Source organism: Coenobita brevimanus, chromosome 78 (assembly GCF_032717465.1).
Source record: "Coenobita brevimanus isolate Jiangsu-jjx chromosome 78, ASM3271746v2, whole genome shotgun sequence".
In the NCBI taxonomy this organism is placed as follows: Eukaryota; Metazoa; Arthropoda; class Malacostraca; order Decapoda; family Coenobitidae; genus Coenobita; species Coenobita brevimanus.
In genome coordinates this window covers 23,934,536-23,959,102 of record NC_137031.1, presented here as the reverse complement: position 1 = coordinate 23,959,102, position 24,567 = coordinate 23,934,536, and the positions used below count along the sequence as shown (strand labels likewise).

The 24,567-nt window shown below is 41.5% G+C and overlaps 1 protein-coding gene and 1 non-coding gene across 2 annotated transcripts in view; one reads left to right on the top strand and one right to left on the bottom strand.

The window, feature by feature from the left end:
- Positions 1-24,567, bottom strand: part of LOC145408749 (G-protein coupled receptor moody-like) — a 176,982-nt gene that overhangs the window by 62,289 nt on the left and 90,126 nt on the right. The window lies entirely within an intron of this gene.
- Positions 16,397-16,515, top strand: LOC145408860 (5S ribosomal RNA). The gene has a single exon (XR_013898979.1). It is a non-coding gene; the product is annotated as a 5S ribosomal RNA (ribosomal RNA).

The following is a 24,567-nucleotide window of genomic DNA, read 5'->3' as shown; positions in this document are numbered from 1 at the left end:
CTGAGAGGAAATGATGTGAAGCTACTTCGCAAAATAATAGAAAATGGGTACGAATGGTACAGCATTAAGGAACGGCGCTTGCAAATGAATGGACAGAAAGAACGAGTAATAGACAAGATGGAGGAATCTACGTGGGTGATGGAGAGGCAGGAGAAAGTGTGTTGGTATGGATGGGTTCAGGATAAAATATGCAATTTGGATGGGTTTAGGAACGGAATGGAGGAGGGGAAAGATGAAAACATGGAAGAGTTTTAGCAAAGGGGAAGGAATACAGGAAGAAGAGATGATCTGGAGTAACGTGAGAGAGAAATCGAAAAGTGGGAGGAAGAAAAGAGAGAGAGAAATTAAACAAAGGAATGGAAAGTTGATAAAATGGAGAAGGAGAGGGGTCTGGAAGAGCCATGAAAGTAAAAAAGGAGGGGAAAATGACAAGAAGCAGTTCTGGAGAGAAATGGAGAAAAGGGGAGGAGAGAGAGGAAATATGGAGGGATCTTCGAGAGAAATTGGGTGCAATGGAGGGGAAGAAATAATATAGCTTGAGTTAGCAAGAAAATGGAAAAGAGGAAGGAAGTGTGAGAGGGAAGTGGACTTGCGGGGATCATTTATAAAGAGGATGGAAGAAAGGCTCAAACAAAGTGAAGGTACTCTTTATGGTGCAGTGGGAGCGACCTAGGTGGACAAAAAGGTTATATGCGAGAAGTGGTTTAATGGGTAGAACGCCCCAGTCGCTAACGCGACCTTGCCTTGAGTAGGTTCGATTCCCAAGAGGAATCTGGAGGTTTTTTGATTATGTACTGCCATCAAGGGAAATGAGTTAGCCATCTACCCTTAAAGTTACTAGACTTCTGTATCCTGGTGTCGGGCCCCTTCCTTTCGAAGGGAGTAATAGTTTGAACTATATATTCTGACTTTTGTATTTTCAAATGTGTCCGACTCCGGGCATACACTTGACAACATGTTCCCTAAGGACTAGCGGTCATGCTAAATGCACTGTACCTTCATATACCACCATGTCTGTGCTAGTAACCTTCGTCCTTACTGAATATATGCTGAGACTCTCTCATTAAGGAGGTATTTGATGATATTAGAGGAGGAGTTAATATGACATGTCAGTGGGTGATAACTGAAATGTTCTCTGTCCAGTGTGTGATCAAACTCTCGTCCTTTCATACAATAAACGACATCTCTAGCCACACGTCGACCAGTACCGTCAGGATGCATGTCATCTCATTCCTTTTCAAATTTCATCAAGTCTGTGGTATCGGGCTTCCTCTAACACATAATAAACTCTCCAGACTACAATATACTATTTTCAGAGAACATTACTCTTTCCATTTGCTGGTAAATTCCCCGGAGCATTCACTAATCATCCAGCGTGAAGCAGAGACTAAATGATTGGCTCACTGGGTGTTTTATTTTCGTATTTTCTCAAATTAAACGTCCAACTGAAGGCTATTAAATTCCAAGCGATGGTTTTGATTACAGTTCAGTCAGGATTTACGGTCAGTTGCCAACGACTTTTTTATGCCGAAGTAATGAGGCGGACTGACTGAATTTTGGGTGTTGAGTTTTTGTGAACAGGTCTGTTATCTGTCTTCTGAACGATTTCAATCACTTCACTCTAGGAACATATTTAATAATCTATTTTGACACGACAATTTTCTTCTTCCTTAAAAAGAACATTATTTATTTTTCTTTTTAACTGAAGAGGATAGATTACACCATTCTTCATTCCATTAATACTGAAGGTCATTCCTAATCTGAATGTAATCATCTGATGGTGGTTTTATAAAGAATTTTATTTCATGCGGCACAACTGAAAACGAAACTTCGAATTATCAGAAATATAATATTTATATAAGTTTTTGGGAAAATGAATACGTTTCAGAGGCAGCTGTTGTTTGTTGCTGTTGATCAACCCTTGTCTGTCTGGCCTAACAGACCCTTCAACCGCAGGCAAGTAACCGTCCTTTCAGGGTTGTCCAGAGCAATGAATCGATAATCCCTTGCGGCTGACAGCATCTCAACACACCAAGGAGCAGGGAATAGTGCGGAATTTTGGTTTCTGGATGGACGTCGCTGTTGCGTCTGTACACCCATCTCACAGGGGCACCATAGTAAGCTCCACTTTATCTCGTAATCTGATTATATGGTTACCACCCAGCGTTGTAACAGACTTCCTGGGTTATAGGAAACCATTATGCTTGTCACTCATGTAGAGCCACCTGAAATGAAAACAAGGGTAATAAAAAGTGAGAAGATGGAAAGGGGGAAGTAGGACGAGACGAGGGCTGACACAGACGAAGCATGAGAAAGGGGAAAGAAGCAGTAGGCAACACTACATCAAGTTAGTGGATGACATTAAACGCTGTGAATACAAAAGGGATCAGTAAGAATATGCACTATTAAAAAAAATAATAATATGCCATTTTGGATTTAGGCCAGCCTATTTACTTGATTCTCTCCTGAGACTGAGTACTGATTCGGGAAAATATCCCCCCTCTGGGAGAAGGAAGGAAGAAGGAACACTCCACATGAATTACTGTGTCTGTACTCTCACCATCACCCTCCTCACCCCGTCGACACTTTTCTTCTTCCTTGCCATGTCGTGACGTGTTTGAATTTGACAATCCTACCGTTCAGTAATTGTACTGTAAGTAATCCCGTAGCCCTTACGACATACGAGTGTGAGTAGATAAGAGAGGGACCATAATTCAATGAATGAAAAAATAATGAAAAGAGAAGAAAGAAAAGGAAAGGAAGAAAAAAAAATGAAGGAAAAAAGGCTCTTGAACACTCCACTTCATCTGAATGTGACTAGGAACATGACCATAGAAAATGTAGAAATTAGTGTATAATAATCTTTGTTTCCTTTTTAAAAAACCGAGAAAAGATAACAATGTAAGATTATTATTCGCAAAGCCATTTACATGAAGGAACAATTATTTTTCCGATACAACATTTGAGCAAAGGCATTTGTCTCGGAGTAGCTGTTCCATTTCGGATATGTGGGTTTGTAGGTCGAAAAAAAAAAAGATGTTCAACACAATATCTGCCTCCGATGATATGTTGGAGTATGTAAAGTATGCGACTAATTACTGTAAGTCAAATTGTAAGTCAAAAATGAAAACAGCGCATATTCCTTATGAGTATTTATGAAATACCCATTGAAAGGCATATCAGCATCAATTTAGTAAGTGACCAGAAAGTATGATGAAGAAGTTCTCAATCTGCACAATTTCTCTATTGCCTGACTGGTGCCTATACATAAACATTTATGTTACCAACTTTACTGTAGCTTTTCGATATACTGTAAAACGCGCGCAATGATTGCAAATACATACTTCCGTCTCTGTTCTGGTCTGAAATTATTGTACAAACTGTCAAGACTTCTCTTACTAAATATATGAAATGCTCGCACTGAGGTGGCACTGAGTCAAAATAGAAGTAACGAATGATTGCCTGACTTGCATAGGATGATTCTGCCAGGTTCTTCTGAGTTTCTTCTTTTCTTTTTGGATCCGACTATATGCATAGGCTCAATTGTCCAGTTTACTATAAGACACATAACTATACGAAATTTCATGACTCTACAGTGAATACTTCCTGAGTTCTGGCCCGGTAATTAAATCTACTCCCGGCCAGCTGCCCTGCCGCCCAACACAACGGACGGACAACTATTGATCCCTGTGATAACAATACCCTCCTCTGACTTTGTCAGGTGGAGGGTAAAAAAGGTATTGCAATAAAAAATAATGAATAATGACATTAGTCACATTAGCATCCAAACTAATAAATTATCTTAATGACAATAGAACATTCAGATTAACCCTAAGTTGTTTCAGTAAACATTTTAACAAGTCATCACCCACTCCTTCACTAAAATCTTCAGATGGAAACATTATAAATGACCCACGTGGAAAGGTGGACATCGTTGCAAGTACATTTGCCACAAATTCTATCTTAGAGGAAGTTAGTCACATCGTCCCCGTACTACTGTACAACTAGACTCTCCCGAAATTACTCCACCCAAGATACAAACTAGATACGCTGAATCAATCCTAGACAATTTACCAACCAACATAGCTTCAGGTCCAGATGAAATTCCTCCAATCATGTTGAAAAAGTGTTCCCCCAAACTTGCTCCTGTTCTTGTTAAATTATTCAGACCATGCATCCGTACATAACTCATTCCCTAATTCTTGAAAAGAAGCCAATATCCACTCAATTTCGATGAAGGAAGTTCCTCTGACCCCTCTGATTACAAACTAACAGCTGTCACATCTTCTTTTCGTAAAATTATTTGAGACTAGTTATTAAGCACATAGTTGAAGATCTTGGGCCGTTTTCACAGTCGCTTGATTCCAATAAAATAATTAGTGACAGGCAGAATGACTTTTATCTAGATGGATCCACTGTTGACATACCCAGTCTCTTGACTCATATTGTACCATCCATCAGTCATTTGACCAACATGGAGAAACCAATGCAGTAGCCCTTGATATTTCTGAAGCTTTTGACAGAGTGTGGCACCTTTCTCTACAGTCCAAACTCCCTTGCTATGTCCTATCATCTTTTGGTCTACTGATTTTCTCATACCTCAGCGACAGAAAAATAAAAATAGATGATGTATATTCTCCTTCGGAAGGAGGATAGAGAGCTTTTGGGAGGCAAGTATAGTCAGCAGTCCACCGGGTTCACGCTCAGAGGAACCTGGGGCAAAAACAACAACTAGAAGTCCCCCCAAGGAAAGAATCACACTAGCCACGAGCCGATACATATCCAGCGCGGCTCGGAATATGACCTTGACCGTGACTTACTTTCACCAATTTCGGACTCGTAGGAGATTTTCGTCCCTACTACAGATCTGTAACATTTTGTGATGATATCTTGAGCGGTTGCGAAGTTATCCTGGTAACAGACACACAGATCATGACCTACTTTCACCAATTTCGAACTCGTGATAGATCGATTTTTTCCTTACTAATCACCTATAAAATTTTGTGATGATATCTTGAGCGATTGAGAAGTTATCGTGCCAACAGAAAGACAGACAGACAGACAAATTGAAAACACTACCAGCTTCGACATCGCAGCTGGTAACAACAAAAACAATATTAGGATAGGCAAAGGTAGGAAATGTTAGGTTGCAGTATCATTGGCCAGTAGTCTCGTCTGTTAACGAAGCTCCCTAACACCTCTTTCTGAGCGATTTAGTTTGTTTACTACACCTTGCCGTCTTCTTCCGTGCCTTTTAAATAATTCTAGTGCCACCATTCTTTGCATATATTACGTACGAAGTGATATTAGCCGTCAGTATCCAAAAATAAATCGGTATGGAATAGGTGTTAGGGAGCTTCCTTAACCAACGAGAATACGGGCCGCAGTGATATAAAAATATCAGTACCTGTCACAAGGAAGCGGCAGGTCATAGAAGATAAAGATAGGTTAATGACAGACGTGGAAAGTGATAAGATGATAAAAGGTCAAGTGATACAGAGTTAGGTCAATGGAATGACTATCTTACACGTGTATGATTGTGAGTCATCCGCCGTATATCAGTGCAGGTTAAGGCAGGTCAAAGCAGGTCACAGTCAAATAGCGTTAAAGTATATGAGTATATTTTCTCCTTCCACTCTCTGTCTGTCTGTCTGTCTGTCTCTGTCTCTGTCTGTCTGTCTGTCTGTCTGTCTCTCTCTCTCTCTCTCTCTCTCTCTCTCTCTCAGTATAGGTGAAGGTAGGTCAAACCCCGTTAGTAGTATCAGTAACGAGGTGGGAAGAGGTCGTTACCAAGATTGGGAACTCCAAGTGGTTAGTTAGCCAGCTGGGTCACTTCCTTTCTTCCTTGCGTCTTGTCCCTCTCCCTTCCTTACCCCCTCGATCCTTCCCTGCTGTGTCTGTGTCTTGTCTTCCATTTTCCTTCCGTTCCTTCCGTCGTTACTTCCTTCAATCCTTCTTTACTTTAGTCATTCCTTACTTCCTCCATTTCTTTTTCTCTTTCCATTCCTTCTTCCTTACCTCCCTTCCTCTTTCCTTCCTTCCTTCCTTCCTTCCAAATTGGTTTTCTTTCCAGTCCCTACTCAAAATAGGCTACCGTTTACTTAATTCTTTCTTTTCCTCTCTCCTTTTCTCCTTCCTTTCTGCCTTCTTTCTTCCCTCCTTTCTCCATTTCTCATATTTTCTTTGCTCTCTCTCTCTCTCTCTCTCTCTCTCTCTCTCTCTAAGAGAGAAAAAAGGAAACTTTGGCTCCCTCACTAGTTTACTTTAATAGTCCTTCTCTCTCTCTCTCTCTCTCTCTCTATAAAATTATGAATAATTAAATGAATGATTAAATATATGTATATAGAAATTCACACACACACACACACACACACACACACACACACACACACACACACACAAACACACACATACACACGCAGACACACACACACACACACACACACACACACACTCACACACACACACACACACACACACACACACACATATATATATATATATATATATATATATATATATATATATATGTGTGTGTGTGTGTGTGTGTGTATAAAATAAGAGAACGGAGGAAGGAAAAACAAATGAATAAAAAAAATAATCCATACACCAGATTACTGGTGTCCTCTGTTCAAAAAATATCTGTAACAGTTGGACTTGAACAGCTGTAGGTTGAAGTTTGGAGGGAAACAGCTCTGGGGAGGCGAGTTCCAAAGAGATGCAGTTCGGGGAATGAAAGAATTCTGATGAGCAGAAGTTCTGCAATATGGCTGAGTGACATTCCAGTCATCAGCGCTACCAGATGCCCGTGTAGCACGAGAGAAGGCATGGAGAGGTGGCACCATGGACGCAACTTCGTCTGAATATTTGCCATAGAAGTATCTGCAAAATAATGCAAGGGAGGCAACATTCCTTCTTACTTGTAGGGAAGGTAGTTTATTTGTAATGGCAGGGTTGTTAATGATTCTAACAGCTTTGTTCTGAATTTTGTCTAGTTGTTTTAATGCAACCACTCCACATCCATTCCACAAGGGTAAGCAATATTCAAGCTAAGAGTGCACATGACTCTTATAAATTACAGCTAACTGCTCGTCAGTGAAGAAATTACGGACTCTGTACATTAATGCAAGTTTCTTAGAGGCGGTTTTAGCAAGTGATCTAACATGAGAGGTCCAGCTGAGGGCATTGTTAAGTGAGACGCCGAGAATTTCAATACTTTTGGGAATGGGAATATTAGTAGCACCGAAGGTAATGTACGAATCTGGCAATATCTGTCTATTAGTAAATTGTATATATTTAATTTTACTAGCATTATTTTTTTTTTTTTTTTTTTTAAGGAAGAAGGAACCAGAGGCCATGAGCCCGCAGTAACAGTTCCCTCCAAGAGAAAAACAAAATACAATAGAGAGCCAAATTCAAGATCCGATCATTTTAAGATGCCTGGACACACTGCGTTTGAAAGACTGGAGATCATAGGCAGCAGGAAATACAGACAGAGGGAGACAGTTCCAGAGTTGACTTGTTGCATAAATGAAAGACTGGGAGTAACGGTTAACTCTTGCATTAGAGAGTTGGACAGAAAAGGGATGAGAGTTTGCTGCCAGACGGGTGTTACGCGCCCGTCGTAGAGGTGGAGGAATGCAAGCAGACAGTTCAGAGGAGCAGTGACCATTAAAGTAGCGACAAAAAAGAGATAAAGATGCAACAGTGCGGCGAAGAGACAGAGGTTGAAGGGAGTCAGTAAGAGGAGGAGAGTTAAAGAGACGAAAAGCCTTTGACTCCACTCTATTGAGAAGATCTGTGTGTGGGGAGCCTCCCCACGCATGAGAGTTGTACTCCACACAGGGGCGGATAAAACCCCTGTATAGAGTCAACAATTGTGCAGGGGTAAAGAAAGAGCGGAGTCGGCTTAGCACACCCAATCTCTTGGAAGCAGAGCTTACAAGAGATGTAATATGATCTTTCCAAGATAAGTCCCGAGTAAATGAAACCCCAAGCATGTTCAAGGATGATGCAGGATTAAGCAGAATATTATTAAACATTAGTGGGTATACCTGTGGAAGATTTTGTCAGGTTGATAGGTGTAAGAAGTGAGTCTTAGATGCATTAAAAACAACCATATTATTTTTACCCCAGTCAGAGATACGAGCCAAGTCAGACATTAGGTGTGCCATAGCCTCATCCCTTGTTTGTTGAAGTAACTTTGAGATGGGCGTTGCGGGAACCGAATGGAAAGGTGAAGGGTGGAGTCATCAGTGTATAAGTGTATAGGGTTAGATGTACAGCTTAGAAGATCATTGATGAATAAAAGGAAGAGAGTTGGTGATAGGACAGAGCCCTGAGGAACACCACTGTTGATAGATCTAGGAGAAGAACGATGGCCGTCTACAACAGCAGCTATAGAACGACCAGAAAGGAAGCTAGCGATGAAGGCACAGATAGAAGGATAGAAACCGTAGGAGGGCAGTTTGGAAATTAAAGATTTATGCCAGACTCGATCGAAAGCCTTTGAGATGTCAAGTGCAATGGCAAAGCTTTCGCCAAAGTCCCGAAAGGAGGATGACCAGGAGTCTGAAAGGTAGGTGAGAAGATCGCCAGTGGAGCGTCCCTGACGGAACCCGTACTGACGATCGGAAAGAAGATTGTGATAGGAAAGATGCCTTAAAATTTTTCTATTGAGAATTGACTCGAAAACTTTTGAAATACAGGACGTTAAAGCAATTGGACGATAGTTGGAAGGTTGGGAGTGGTCACCCTTCTTTGGGACTGGCTGAATGAGAGCAAACTTCCAGCAAGAAGGAAAGGTACAAGCTGACAGACAAAGGCGAAAGAGTTTGCCTAGGCAGGGTGTAAGCACAGAAGCACAGTTCTTGAGAACAACAGGAGGGACCCCATCAGGCCCATATGCCTTGTTAGTACTGAGGCCAGTGATGGCAGAAAATACATCAACTGAAGAAATTTTAATGTCAGCCATGAGGGAGTCAGAGGGGGGAAGTGATGGAGGAACAGCACCGGAATCGTCTAAGGTGGAATTGGAGGAGAAAGTCTGTGCGAAGAGATCTGCATTATCAGTAGAAGAAATAGCTACAGAACCATCAGAGTAGAAAAGAGGAGGGAAGGATGATGAGATAAAGTTGTTAGAAAGATTTTTGGCAAGGTGCCAGAAGGAGCGGGAAGAATTTGAGTTGGAGAGTTGAGAGCATTTAGTATGGATGAAATTATTTTTAGTAGAGCGAAGAACAGACTCAGCACGATTCCGGGCAGAAACGTAAAGATGATGTGATTCAGGGGTGGGTTGGCTCCGGTAACTTTTGTAGACCCTCTCCTTGTTGCGGACAGCATTAGAACAAGCGTGATTAAACCAAGGCTTTCTTGCATTAGTCAAAGGATATGAGAAAGGAATGTATGCTTCCATGCCCGAGAGAATAACCTCCATAATGCGCAAGGCACACTCAGATGGGTCCCGGCCACGGAAGCAATAATCATTCCAGGGAAAATCAAAGAAGTACTGCCTGAGGGCCTCCCAGTCCGCGGCTCCAAAATGCCACAGACGACGTTTCCCTGGAGGGTCCACAGGCCGTACCGGAGTGACAGGACAGGTTAAGGTAATAAGGTTGTCATCGGAGAAGCCCAACGGAGAGAAAAGATTAACAGAGTAAGCAGAAGGATTAGTTGTGAGGAAGAGGTCAAGTATGTTGGAGCTCTCTCTAAGGCGGTCAGGGATACGGGTAGGGTGCTGTACAAGCTGCTCTAGGTCATTAAGGATAGAAAAGATGTAGGCTTGTTCACCAGGTGGATCCGTGAAAGGAGAGGAGAGCCAAAGGTGGTGGTGAACATTGAAATCTCCTAGAATGGATGATTTCAGGGAAAGGAGAAATGGATAGAATGTGTTCCATCGTAGAAGTAAGATAGTCGAAGAATTTTTTATAGTCAGTAGAATTTGGGGATAAGTAAACAGCACAGATATATTTAGTCAGAGAATGACAGGAAAGCCGAAGCCAGAGTGTAGAGAATTCCGAAGAATCGAGTTCAGGAATACGAGAGCAAGATAAGTCGTTGTGTATATATACACAACAGCCACCTTTGGCTTTGAAATGAGTATAGAGAAAGTAGGAGGATACAGAAAAGGGTTTGCTGTCAGTTGCCTCAGACAGCTGAGTCTCCGTTAGAAAAAGAAGGTGAGGTTTAGAGGAGGAGAGGTGGTGCTCAACAGATCGAAAGTTAGAGGAAAGGCAGCGAATGTTGCAGAAATGAAGAAGATGAGAGTCAGACAGTGGTTCCAGGCACCTCGAGTCGTCACCGGGAGAGGGGCGTATGGTGGGGGCGTTTATGGTCCCACCCCCCTGGGGACTGCGAGGCTTGGTGAAGAGATGCCATTTTTGTTGAATTTTGAATAGGAAGTTTAGTGTGTACTGTGCATGTAGTTTGGTGTAGATAGTTAGAGAAATTTGTACTGGAGAGCATGCTAGCCTACTCTCTGTGTAACTGAGACACCGAAAAAGTTCAGCAAAGGGGGATGGTCAGGAACTAGTCCTGAGGGCTGATGAAACGGGAGCTCCAGCACTCCCTGTCATCAGCTTTCCATCCACCTCGGGAGTACTGCCCTGCTCGACTGGTGCTACAGTCTACTCCTCACAAGGTTGTTTTGTCCCCATTCACTGATCGTAGATAGGTCTTGATTTATGGAGAAGGCTGTACTGAGTTGAGAGGTAGAGATATTAGACTTTGTAAATGGGTGTCTGAGTGTGAATGAACTATGTGTTGAGTCATCTGCATATGAGTGGATGGGATTGTGGGTACCGGATAAGAGATCATTAATATGAACCAGGAACAGGGTTGGCGCCAGAACTGATCCCTGCGGCACGCCGGCGTTAACTGAGTGGAAATTGGAATATACATCATCTACTTTTATTTTTATTTTCCTCTCACTGAGATATGAGAAAATCAAGGTAACAAAAGACATTAGTCCATAGCAAGGGAGTCTGGACAGCAGAGAACGGTGCCATACTCTGTCGTAATCTTTCAAAATATCAAGGGCTACTCTATGAGTTTCTCCATGTCACTTCTCCGCTGACGAGCATTACTGGAAATTGCAAGAGTCACTGCCGGCACAGTCGCTTGATGGCGACCGGGAGGACCCTGTGCCGCCAGCCCTACCCTGCCAGTGGTGGCAGTCCAAGGTACCACCTCATTTGATAGTAACATTGCAGCGGCCATTGCTAAAGAGAGTGAACAGATGGTGTGATATGTGCATGTAGTGTGGTGTAGACAGTTGAAGGTAGAGGTATTAAGAGAGCATGCTGGCCTACTCTCTGTGTAAATGAATGCACTGAAAATATTCAGCAAAGGGAGATGGTCAGGATGAAGTCCTGAGGGCTGGTGAAACAGGAGCTCCAGCTCTCCCTATCACCAGCTTGCCATCCACCTCGGGAGTATATATATATATATATATATATATATATATATATATCATTGCAGTCTGTATATCAAATACATATAGTATATTCACTGCATGATTCTTGTGTGTGTATGCATGTATTTCAGTATCTGTGATTTACTTTCCAGCAGAATTAATTTAATTCGTCTTATATGCATGACGCTAATTATGTGGATGAAACTTTTTTTTTCTTTACCAGAACCGAAATAACTTGGTTACCAATATTATTGTGCGTTTGTACACATTACTGAAGTTATAATAAGATCGGATAGGACGAGAAGAACGTTGCAACACACACACACACACACACACACACACACACACACACACACACACACCAGTATAATGCATTTACAACATAACATGCAGTCCCATACGACATCTGCAGAATGTATAATAAACATTCTCTCTCTCTCTCTCTCTCTCTCTCTCTCTCTCTCATTCCTGCCATTTCCTGACGATTTTATTCAACTTAGGACGCACTTTTGGAGCTACAGGTATGGTAAATATCTTTAATAAACCCCTTCAGTACGAGAGGCCTTTCCTGATCTGAATAAAGTCGTGTGGCATCAGCAACAATGAACCAACTTGCACGTCACCGCCACTCACAGTATTATCTTTAACCTCTTCTCTCTCATTACCGATTTTTATTTTTTATTTTATACTTGTTATGCTCCTCCTGATTTTCATCCTTTTGCAGTCTATTTCCCGAGACTCAGTGGCAGAAAAAGACGGTTCCACGGCTCTGCATCCTTCCCATGGCACTTCTTCGTGACTAGCTTCATCTAAAAGCTTTAATATATTCTTCCAACTCATCGCTGAAGATGGAGATATCGTAGTTTAGGTGAAGTGAGCGTAAAGAAGGATAGTTTTAGTTTATTTTATTAATCTAAGGAGACACTTTTCGAACTACAGGCGCCAGATGCAGCCTGGTGTTGGAGAGGGACGCCTTCACGTGGTGGCATCGATATAACCAGGCGGCTCCACTGCCTGGTTATACTAAAGTCCCTCAACTCCCTACCAAATCCCCTAAAAGGAGGATGGTGGACTGCAGACAGCCAACTGAAACATTCACTCCACAAGGGTCAAGCTGCATGTTATTTTGCTTCCTAAGTCGGATGTATGAAACCTCTTAAAAGACTACTGGAAATACAGGTGTTAAATATAGTGCTGATGAGGGACGCCTGCACGTGGTAGCACTGATGTAACCGGTGGATCCGCTATTCAGCTATACAAATGTCCCCCAGCTTCTTTTCTATCAACAGGAAGTAGGATGATGGCCTGCAGGGAAAGGACAGCTTCAGCTTATACTTTACCGGGATCACGTCTTGATGAACCTGGGGTAGCAACAACAGCAACAACAACAACTATGACAACAACAACGACAACAACAATAACAACAACAACAACAACAACAACAACAAAAACAACAACAACAGCACCACCACCACCACCACCACCAACAACAACAACAACAACGTCAAGCGCACACAGACAGCACACACCTCCGCCAACGTCTATACCAGACAACTCAGGTCACCGCCAAAATATAATTACCCTTCCTTGGCCCATGACTCACATACCCACAAAAGTTCAATGAAATCCATCAGTATGTTTGCCAGATATGTTGTGGACAAACAAACATGCGAACAAACAGGGCTGAATACATAGCCACCTCCAGCTTCTTTAGAAGAGGTAACAATAACAACATAAAAGATCTTTTGTGCGGTTTAGTTTAAAAAATCGTGTAGAGACAAAAAAATAAAAATAAAATAAAATAAAAAGTTCATCCGATTGAAGGTATTAAACTTTTGAAACTTTCTTATTCTAACCATGAAATACCGGGACTGTCTATCTATCTATCTGTTGCTAGATGTCTTAATCCAGTAAGAGGTGGACACGAACAAATCGCCTCCGTGTCGCCCTGTCCCCCGCCATTTCACCGCCCGGCTCCCAGCTCACACACCCCTCTCTCATATTTCTCTCCATTCCATCCCTCCATCTCATCCTTGGCCTCCCCCTCCCTCTCCCCCCCTCCACCTCACTCACATACACTCTTCTCGTCGGTCTCCCACTCTCACTCACGAGGTAACTAAGAGACATGAGGTAGTGGGTATAAGATTCAAGATACGAGGTAAATGCTACAAGATGTTATACCATTATCTCTTGCATCATTAAGTCTCTTGCAGAGCTTTCCAGAAAATACATGTGACTAAATGCTACACACAAGATGCAATGTGTGAGATACGAGATGAGAGATACGAGATTTGAGGTACACTATACAGTATATGGTGCTACATGAGAGATACGAGGGACGAGACGCGAGATGACAGATACGAGATACGAGAAGCGAGATATACGTATGTATATGGGTCCTGATATACACCATGACATATAAGCTACGTGACTAGACGAGACAAACAAGAACAAAGGAGAGTTTTGGAATAGTGAATCTAATACACAATGTCTTACACAATGTTCCTTGAAGATTTAACTGTATTCTCGTCGTTTAAGGAGGTTCCCTAACACCTATTCCTCAGCGATTAATTCAAGCCAATCCTCTCACTTAACTATCGCTTGACGTAGTTTACAATAGCCTAACAATTACATTAATATCCTTCACTGCTGACCTCATAATTACACTTCATTCCTGACCTTATAATTACATTTCACCGCTGACCTCATAATTACACTTCGCTGCTGACCTCATAATTTCACTTCACTGCTGACCTGATAACACATCACTGCTGATCCGATAATTTTATTTCAGCTGGCCTCAATATTGCACTTCACTGCTGATCTGATAATTACACTTCACTGCTGACCTCATAATTACACTCACTATACTCTGTTCACTTCAGCCTGGCATAAAATTGTTGTATGAATGCAGAGCTGTAGCAAGACAATTAAATATGGTCTAGTCACGAAGACGTGCTATGGAAGGGATGTAGAGCCGAAGTATTGGCTTATGTCACTGAGCTGCAGGACACACACACACACACACACACACACACACACACACACACACACACAGAAAAATGCTAAATAAGGCAGTAAAATAGGTAAATTCTGTGCTCCAAGAAGACGTCAAACCTTGCCTTAATCTTGCCCCATAATCACGCCATCACCACCTTTTACCAGATCACTGTCATTTGAGTGAAGGACGCTTTCACCACCAGCAAGGCTTGGGTGGGTGTGAATATAACTAAGACATGTGATATCCTTTTTCCTCAAACTTGGCCTTAAATTGTCATCTCTCCATGTGGAATTCTAGGTGAAAAATAGATTAATACTATAACATGGAGCAAGTCACAAAGAAGTGCTATAGAAAGGATGTCAAGCCCTAGTATTTTTTTTGTTCTGCCATTGAGATACTTGAAATAAGCATCAAAAGGATGAATTTCTGGGCCAAATTAAAGTGAAAGGACTATAGTAAGGCAATTTATAGCTGTCACCCTACACCACTCTGAACCACTGAAGGAAAAATAGTCTTAGGGGATTTTTTCGCCGCTGGGTTACTAAGAACGATTCAGATTTATTTATACTGTATAATATCCATATCTTACTGGATCAACAATCTCTTTATTTTCGTTTAATTCAACTATCTGTAGGACAGGCAGTTACTTCAGACAATTAATGCAGTCGTACTGAAGGGGCTAATCCTGCCAATAAAAGCAGTCTCACTTAAGTTGCACAAACCCATGCAATACACACAGTATCTGGCGTGAATTAACACAGACCTCATCACAGCCAACTCAAAGGACTAACGGGGACCGCATCATAACTTGCAACAACAAACGTCTTTATCACCTTCGGTCCCATTAAATATTTACATAATTTATTCTTGTTGCCTTCGGGTGATTATATTAGGTGACACGCCATTTGTTGGCCCAGGAAACTAATTACTACGCTAGGTCTTAAGTACATAATCAGATGACGCCTGGGACTGAGTGGGATAAGGCGCTCCAACGACATGGAGCAAAGGCTTACATCCTAGGGCTGAAAGCGTTTTTTGTCTCACACAATACCACTCAGGGACGTGTGAGGCTGGTCATCATTTCCTTCAGTGTAGGAACTAAGTAATGTATCCCCGGCTCCCTGTGTTTCTGATGGGGCAGAAACTGACTAGATGATTAGTGGATGGATAGATGGATGAGTGGATGGATGGATGGATGGATGGATGGATGGATGGATGGGTTGAATGAACGGACAAATACATCTGGCTGAGAAAGAATTGATGAAACCTCTATCCCAGTTTTCCAATACAAAGTCTCTACAAAGTTTCAGTAATATCGTGTGGTAGTAGGAATATTGGATTAAAAAATATATCATGGTTGTGAAGGAGTTAAGCTAAAATAAGTAAGGGTTGGCGGCAGGAATAAAAAGAAAAAGAAAAAAAGCAGTAGTGAAAGTCAGGGGTTGGGTGTCGCTGTTTCGTTGCCATAAAGGCAGCAGGGTTGTATATACTGTAGGTCACCTGCCTTCTACCACATGACTGTGATGACCTAATGTATACATTATATATATATATATATATATATATATATATATATATATATATATATATATATATATATATATATATATATACGGGAGGCGGTGGCTCAATCCGTAGAGATGTGGCCCGCAGTCCTACCTGACCCAGGTTCAAATCCCCGCTGGGACAGGGAACAGTTTAAGGATTTGAATTTCATTAAAAGAGATTTTACTGATCTACCAGAAGACCCGCCGACATGTAAAAATACCCTCACTAATACCAATATACCAGTTCTATATGAGACAGCCCTAGCATGTATTTAATATAGACGGTGGGTGTTAGCGCCGAAGTGGTGACATGTAGAGGTGTATGGTATGTAGGAGGACTTCTGGGCCTTGAAGCGGTGTACTCAACGTGGTATGGCCGTTATATATATATATGTATATATATATATATATATATATATATATATATATATATCTGCAAACGGCCATACCACGTTGAGTACACCGCTTCCCGTCCGATCAGCGAAGTTAAGCAACGTTGGGTCTGGTTAGTACTTGGATGGGTGACCGCCTGGGAACACCAGATGCTGTTGGCATCCCTACGTGTCAAGTGGGGTTGGTGGAGGATTAGTGCCCCTCCCTGTAAAACAATTAACTCTAAGCCATTGGCCACCCCGTCTGGGATACATGGCGTCTGGCAATGAATGAATGATATACATATATATATATATAAAATCATTCATCTTCCAGTCCCGCGTTGCATCATGAGGAGCATAGGAGCCCGGGGCTAGGCAAGTTGGTCCTTACATAGAAGATGATAGTGACCAGCCTGACTCATCCCTGAGTGGCATTACTTGAGCAATAAACCCCAACCATCCCTTAGATATACACATGTCCAGGCTCAGTCCGATTGATGCGCTTTAATTACCCACTAAACCACCAGGCACCATAATAAGGATATATGGTTACCACCCAGTGTTATAAATGGTTTCCTGGTGTACAGGAAGCCATTTGACTTGTCATTTAGTGTTGAGTCACCTGTAAACAGAAGGAAGAGGGAAGAAGAAGGAAAGGAAGATAGAAGGGGAAGGAAGAGAGGAAAGGGCAGTCACTCGAGAGCAAACACTGCATAGAGTGAGTGGACCCCTCTCTCTCTCTCTCTCTCTCTCTCTCTTATTATACAGTATATACAGTACAGTTGCACTGATAGATAGATAGATATAGATATACAGACAGGGAGGTGCAGCGACACACTGGTAGAAATACAAAAAGACCTGCTGTCAGACAAACGGTCAACCAGACAGACAACTGACTGACACAAGAGATAAGGGAGACGGACAGAGAGTGGGAGATAATACCCGAGACTGAAAGTCAGACATATAGGCAGACAGACAGATGGACAGGTGCTGATCTTGAAATTCCACTTCCATCCCAGGCTGAGGTAGGGAACAGTACTGGAATATCGTCAGCATCATCATCATAATTATTTTCACCATATTGATTCTCTTCATCACTGCCATCATCACAAGCATCACACTAATCACCAAAATCATCATCATAATCGTGATCATTATCATCATTATCAAGAGCAGCAGCAGTAGCAACAACAACGAAAACAACAACAACAACAGTAGCATCTTTAGCGCCACCATCTCAGTCATCATCATCGACATTATCATCACCATCATCATCATACAAACCAACTTTTCCACACACATCTCTTTCATTCACCTGTCTGTCTCACTCTGTCTCCCTGTCTACATTCCAATCTGCTGTCTTTAATCTAAACTTCAGCCCCAGTCACAGTGCAAAGATCTCTCTCTCTCTCTCTCTCTCTCTCTCTATTAATCCTTCAGTCTCCTTGTGTATTGGTCTATCTGTCTTTCAGTCACTCAGTTTATCTAAATATATACATGTGTAAATACCAGTATATTCATTTGTAGATATGTCTGTCCTAAGATCTCTGAGTAAATCGATCTTTCCTTTTATTGCACAACGTGTTCATCTATTTGTATATCAGTGAATCAGTCAGTGAATAAATAAATCAGTTTATCTATCTATCTTGTATACTCGTTAATATAGCAGTCTGTGGATATGTATACCTTTCGTTTTCTTGCTATATCTCTCTCTACCTCACTTTGGTCGATTGGTCACTCAGACTATCTGCATCTATGTACTGATCTATCTGTCTCTAAGTTACACACACACACACACACACACACACACATGTATATATATATATATATATATATATATATATATATATATATATATATATATATATATATATAAAATGTGGTAAATACTCTTCTAAACATAATCATTTCGAATTTTCGGCCCATCTCAGGCCATCAACAGGTACAGTACTACAGTTGTCCTATATAGTCAGCACAGACATGATAAAAGAAGAAACCAGGACTTTACTGAAAACATAAAACTAAAAAAAAAAAAGAAAAAAAAAAATCCTCCCCTTATAAAAGCGCGCGCACACACACACACACACACACACACACACACACACACACACACAAAGCAAAGAACCGCTCAAGGAAGACACTGAAAAGTAAATCTGTATGTTTTGAGGTGAAAAATTGGTTAAATGGAAAAATCAGTTATCAGTTTCGCAATTTGGTACTTGAAGAATCAAAAAACAGCTTTCCATCTGTAAATTATAGGTTTATACTTATTAATGACTTTAAGATAAAGAATTTTCTCAATCACAAAGACAGTACCTACTCCTCTATGTTCAGATGTTTACAAATTTACATGTCCTAGTTGTAAGGCTGTGTATATTGGATGTACAAATCGTTCATTCAAAATATGAATATCTGAACATATGGGAAAGAGCTACAGGACAGGGCAATATTTACATCAGGTGGCATTTTCAGCTATTAGAGAGCATTCATTAACCCACGACCACCCTTTCTCTTACAATGATTTTCAGGTAGTATATAACTAAATTCATAATTCAGCTGATGCTTTACTAGGTGAAAAATTACTAAAAAAGAATAGACCTGAAATTAATGTAGCCAGTAATACTTAATTTATGCCTTGTTCGAACCTTTAGGTTGTTTTCGCTTGTTTGCTTCAGTTTGGGGGGTTTGAGTAGGTTACTTGGGGTCTTCCCTGAGCGGTTCTTGGCACTTCTTTTTGAGCTTTTGTACGGGGAGGAGGGTTGTTTGTACTTTCTCTTCCTTAGTTTTATGGTTTCAATAAAGTCCTGGTTTCTTTTTTTTTTTTTTTAAATCATGTCTATGCTGACTATATATGGCAAGTGTAGTACCTGATGATGGCCTGAGGTGGGCCGAAAATTCGAACTGATTGTGTTTAGAAGAATATTTACAACATTCATTTGATTACTGCTTTGGAAGCTGCGATATCTAAGATCGCCTGCAGATATTACTTCGTTATATATATATATATATATATATATATATATATATATATATATATATATATATATATATATATATACATACGGTATATAGTAAATCCATCCATCAACCAACCATGCTTCCATCCACCTCTCTATTTATGTAGCTCTTTTAGTCCACCTCATCTATGGGTCTATTTCCTTCTACCTAGTTCTCATAGATTTTCCAACCAAACACTCATCCATCTAACAATCGATCTATAAACCGTAATTCATTAATACATTGATCAATACACCAGTTATATCTCTCTCTTTATCTGCTTATCGGTATCTATCTATCTATCTTTTACTCCTTCTTATGCGTCTTCGGTCTTATATTCCACTTCCCCTCTCACTCATTTCCTCACCCATTTATCCGTGCTGTTCATTACCTCGTGTCTTTTATCTCTCCATATCTATAAGGGAGAGTCTCTCTCTCTCTCTCTCTCTCTCTCTCTCTCTCTCTCTCTCTCACACACACACACACATACACACACACACACACTTTTTTCTCCTTTCCTCTCCAATTCTCTTTACTGGCTATCCTGTGCTTTACTTATGAATATCGTAATTTTTCCCTTACAAATTATTATCAAAATTTTCACGGACGTTTTCTCTCACGCTATAACTTTTCCGTCTTCCTCATTACCGTGTTTTTACAAATAGCAATTTTCCCGCCACGCAGTGTTTCCCTGCTTTTTCCCCGCCACCCATTATATGGTCTGGTTAATGGCCTCACCTGCACCCTGTTTACGAATATTGAGGTCATGGGAGAGAGAGAGAGAGAGAGAGAGAGAGAGATCTTCTTTTCTGAGAGCTATGGGTGAACCCCTTTACTGCTCATCAGTCATTCAAGTAAGTTTATAGAAATTTTTGGATGAGAATAATTACTTAAGGTACACTTTCACTCTCAGACACACAGACAAACACGACCAGCTAACAATACCCTTTATCGTGCGCACGTGGGTGTAAGAACATCCCATAGTCTTATATATTATATTGGTGTCTCAAACCTCTGAGTTAACTGAATTTGCATTTTGGCAGACTGGTAATATACAAGTTCTATATTAATAATTAGTTAGCGGCGTCCTTAATTCTTGTGCTGACGTTTTCAGTGTCTGGTCGGGTGGGTTGGATGGGATGGGGGGAACTATTCTATTTACTTCAACTTGGCCTAAACCTTGCCATCTCTCCATCTTGACTGCTCAGTTGTAACAAGAGATTAATTCCACAAGTTGGTGCTAGTCAGGAGGAAGCGCTATGGAAAGGATTCAGTACCCCAGCATTACCTGTTTTTGCCACAGAGCTATGCAGAATATGCTGCACAAGGAAGAATATCTGGGCCATGTTAAGGTGAACGAACTTTAGTAACTGTAATCTGGACTGGCAGTAACTGTAATGTGGCAGACTGTGGTAATGTACAAAGCTTATCATTAATAATCATTTACTGGTTACAATAAATCTTGCAGAGGCGTTTTCCGTACAACTGGGGATCTGGTAGAGGGAAGGGAGGGAGGCTTCCATATTTATTAACATGGAGGGTAAATTTGTTACGTATTCCATCCAATTTAACGGTATATGTTAATCTCTCTCTCTCTCTCTCTCTCTCTCTCTCTCTCTCTCTCTCTCTCTCTCTCTCTCTCTCTCCGTATTTAACTCGCTCTCCACTTACAATTTCCCTCACACTTCCCTGCCAGTCAATCCTGGTATTCATTTTCCTCTCTCTTTCGTTATCACCGACCAGTCAAGGCGAATATGTAATCCTGTGTGTGTGTGTGTGTGTGTGTGTGTGTGTGTGTGTGTGTGTGTGTGTGTGTGTGTGTGACCAAAATATCTAAAAATCACATTCGCAAATTGTATTCAAACTTTGTGGGCAGTATCGTGGGATATATGGTTTGTTTGTTAATAGCTTTAACAAAGTAGTGATCACATGCTTCCGACTGCCAAAGGATCTTGCTGGAAAAAATGCCCCCTAATATTGTCTTTTAGATTGACATTATTCATCAATTTGTATCATACCCTCAACGACAAGAACGAGTACTTGAAGTGTAACTTTCAGAAATTCTTCAAAGACCTTATATTCAATGACCTTCAGCAACATAATACCAATGACTTCAGACTTCTGAATGCTATTGTGATATTTAACTCAGTAGGCTAGCATGCTCTCCACTACAAGTTTCTCTATCAACACCAAACTACATGAACAGTACACACCACACTTCCTTTTCAAAATTGAAAAACGGCGTCGAATAACGTAGCCTCGGAGTCCCCAGGGAGGGGACCATAAATGCCCCCACCTTCTGCTCCTCTCCCAGTAACGAATCAGGATGCCTGGAACAACTGTCTGACTCTCTTCTTCTTCATTTCTGCAACATTCGCGGCCTTTCCTCTAACTTTCGCTCTGTTGAGCACCACCTCTCCTCTAAACCTCACCTTCTTTTTCTAACTGAGACTCAGCTGTCTGAGGCAACTGACAGCAGACCCTTTTCTGTATCCTCTTACTTTCTCTATACTCATTTAAAAGCCAAAGGTGGCTGTTGTCTATATTTAAGCAACAATTTATCTTGTTCTCGTGTTCCTGAACTTGATTCTTCTGAATTCTCTACACTCTGGCTTCGGCTTTCCTGTCATTCTCTGACTAAATATATCTGTGCTGTTTACTTATCTCCTAATTCCATTGACTATCAAAACTTCTTTGATTATCTTACTTCTACGATGGAACACATTCTATCCATTTCTCCTTTCTCTGAAATCTCCATTCTTGGAGATTTCAATGTTCACCACCACCTTTGGCTCTCTTCTCCTTTCACTGATCCACCTGATGAACAAGCCTACACCTTTTCTATCCTTAATGACCTAGAGCAGTTTGTACAGCATCCTACCCGTATCCCTGACCGCCTTGGAGAGAGCTCCAACATACTTGACCTCGTCCTTACAACTAATCCTTCTGCTTACACTGTTAATCTTTTCTCTCTGTTGGGCTCCTTCAATCACAACCTTATCACCTTAACCTGTCCTATAGCTCCGGTACGGTCTGCGGACCCTCCAAAGAAACGTCGTCTGTGGCACTTTGGAGCTGCAGATTGGGAGGCCCTCAGGCAGTATTTCTTTGATTTTCCCTGGAATGATTATTGCTTCCATGGCCGGGAGCCATCTGGGTGTACCTTGCGCAATACGGGGGTTATTCTCTCGGGCATGGAAGCATACATTCATTTCTCATAATCTTTGACTAATGCAAGAAAGCCTTCGTTTAATCACGCTTGTTTTAATGCTGTCCGCAACAAGGAGAGGGCCTATAAAAGGCACAGGAGCCAACCCACCCCTGAATCACAGCTTTTATACGTTTCTGCCCGGAATCGTGCTAAGTCTGTTCTTCGCTCTGCTAAAAATAATTTCTTCCATACTAAATGCTCTCAACTCTCCAACTCGAATTCTTCCTGCTCCTTCTGACACCTTGCCAAAAATCTTTCTAACAACTTTACCTCATCATCCTTCCCTCCTCTTTTCTACTCTGATGGCTCTGTAACTATTTCTTCTACTGATAAAGCGGATTTCTTCGCTCAGACTTCCTCCTCCAATTCCACCTTAGACAGTTCCGGTGCTGCTTCTCCATCACTTCCCCCTTCTGACTTCCTCACGGCAAACATTAAAATTTCTTCAGCTGATGTATTTTCTGCCATCACAGGCCTCAATACTAATAAGGCATATGGGCCTGATGGAGTCCCTCCTGTTGTTCTCAAGAACTGTGCTTCTGTGCTTACATCCTGCCTAGGCAAACTCTTTCGCCTTTGTCTATCAACTTGTGCCTTTCCTTCTTGCTGGATGAATGCTCTCATTCAACCAGTCCCAAACAAGGGTGACCATTCCCAGCCCTCTAACTATCGTCCAATTGCTTTAACATCCTGTATCTCAAAAGTTTCCGAGTCTATTCTTTATAGAAAAATATTAAAGCATCTTTCCTATCACAACCTTCTTTCTGATCGTCAGTATGAGTTCCGTCAGGGACGCTCCACAGGCCATCGTCTCACCTACCTTTCAGACTCCTTGTCTTCCTCCTTTCGGGACTTTGGCGAAAGCTTTGCCATTGCACTTGACATCTCTAAAGCTTTCGATCGAGTCTGGCGTAAATCTTTAATTTTCAAACTGCCTCTTACGATTTCTATCCTTCTATCTGTGCCTTCATCTCTAGCTTCCTTTCTGGTCATTCTATAGCCACTGTTGCAGACGGCCATCGTTCTTCTCCTAGATCTATTAACAGTGGTGTTCCTCAGGGCTCTGTCGTATCACCATCTCTCTTCCTTTTATTCATCAATGACCTTCTAAGCTGTACATCTAACCCTATCCACTCATACGCTGACTCCACCCTTCACCTGTCCATTCGATTCCCACAAAATCCATCTCATCAGTTACTTCAACAAACAAGGGATGAGGCTATGGCACACCTAATGTCTGACTTGGCTCGTATCTCTGACTGGGGTAAAAATAATCTGGTTGTTTTTAATGCATCAAAGACTCAGTTTTTTTCACCTATCAACCCGACAAAATCTTCAACAGGTATACCCACTAATGTTTAATAATATTTAGCTTAATCCTGCATCATCCTTGAAAATGCTTGGGGTTTCATTTACTTGGGACTTATCTTGGAAAGATCATATTACATCTCTTGTAAAATCTGCTTCCAAGAGATTGGGTGTGCTAAGCTGACTCCTTTTCTTCTTTACCCCTGAACAATTGTTGACTCTATACAGGGGTTTTATCCGCCCCTGCGTGGAGTACAACTCTCATGTGTGGGGAGGCTCCCCACATATATCTCTCCTCAATAGGGAGGAGTCAAGGCTTCTCGTCTCATTAAATCGCCCCCTCTTACTGACTCCCTGAAACTTGTCTCTTCGCCGCACTGTTGCATCTTTATCTCTTTTCTGTTGCTACTTCAATGGTCACTGTTCCTCTGAACTGTCTGCATGCATTCCTCCACCTCTTCGACGGGCACTTAGCACCCGTCTAGCAACAAACTCTCACCCCTTTTCTGTCCAGCTCTCTAATGCAAGAGTTAACCACTATTCCCAGTCCTTCATTTATGCAACAGGTCAACTCTGGAACTGTCTCCCTCTGTCTGTGTTTCCTGCTTCTTATGATCTCCAGTCTTTCAAACGCAGTGTGTCCAGGCATCTCGAAATGAATGGATCTTGAATTTGGCTCTCTCTTGTATTTTGTTTTACCTTTGGGAGGGAACAGT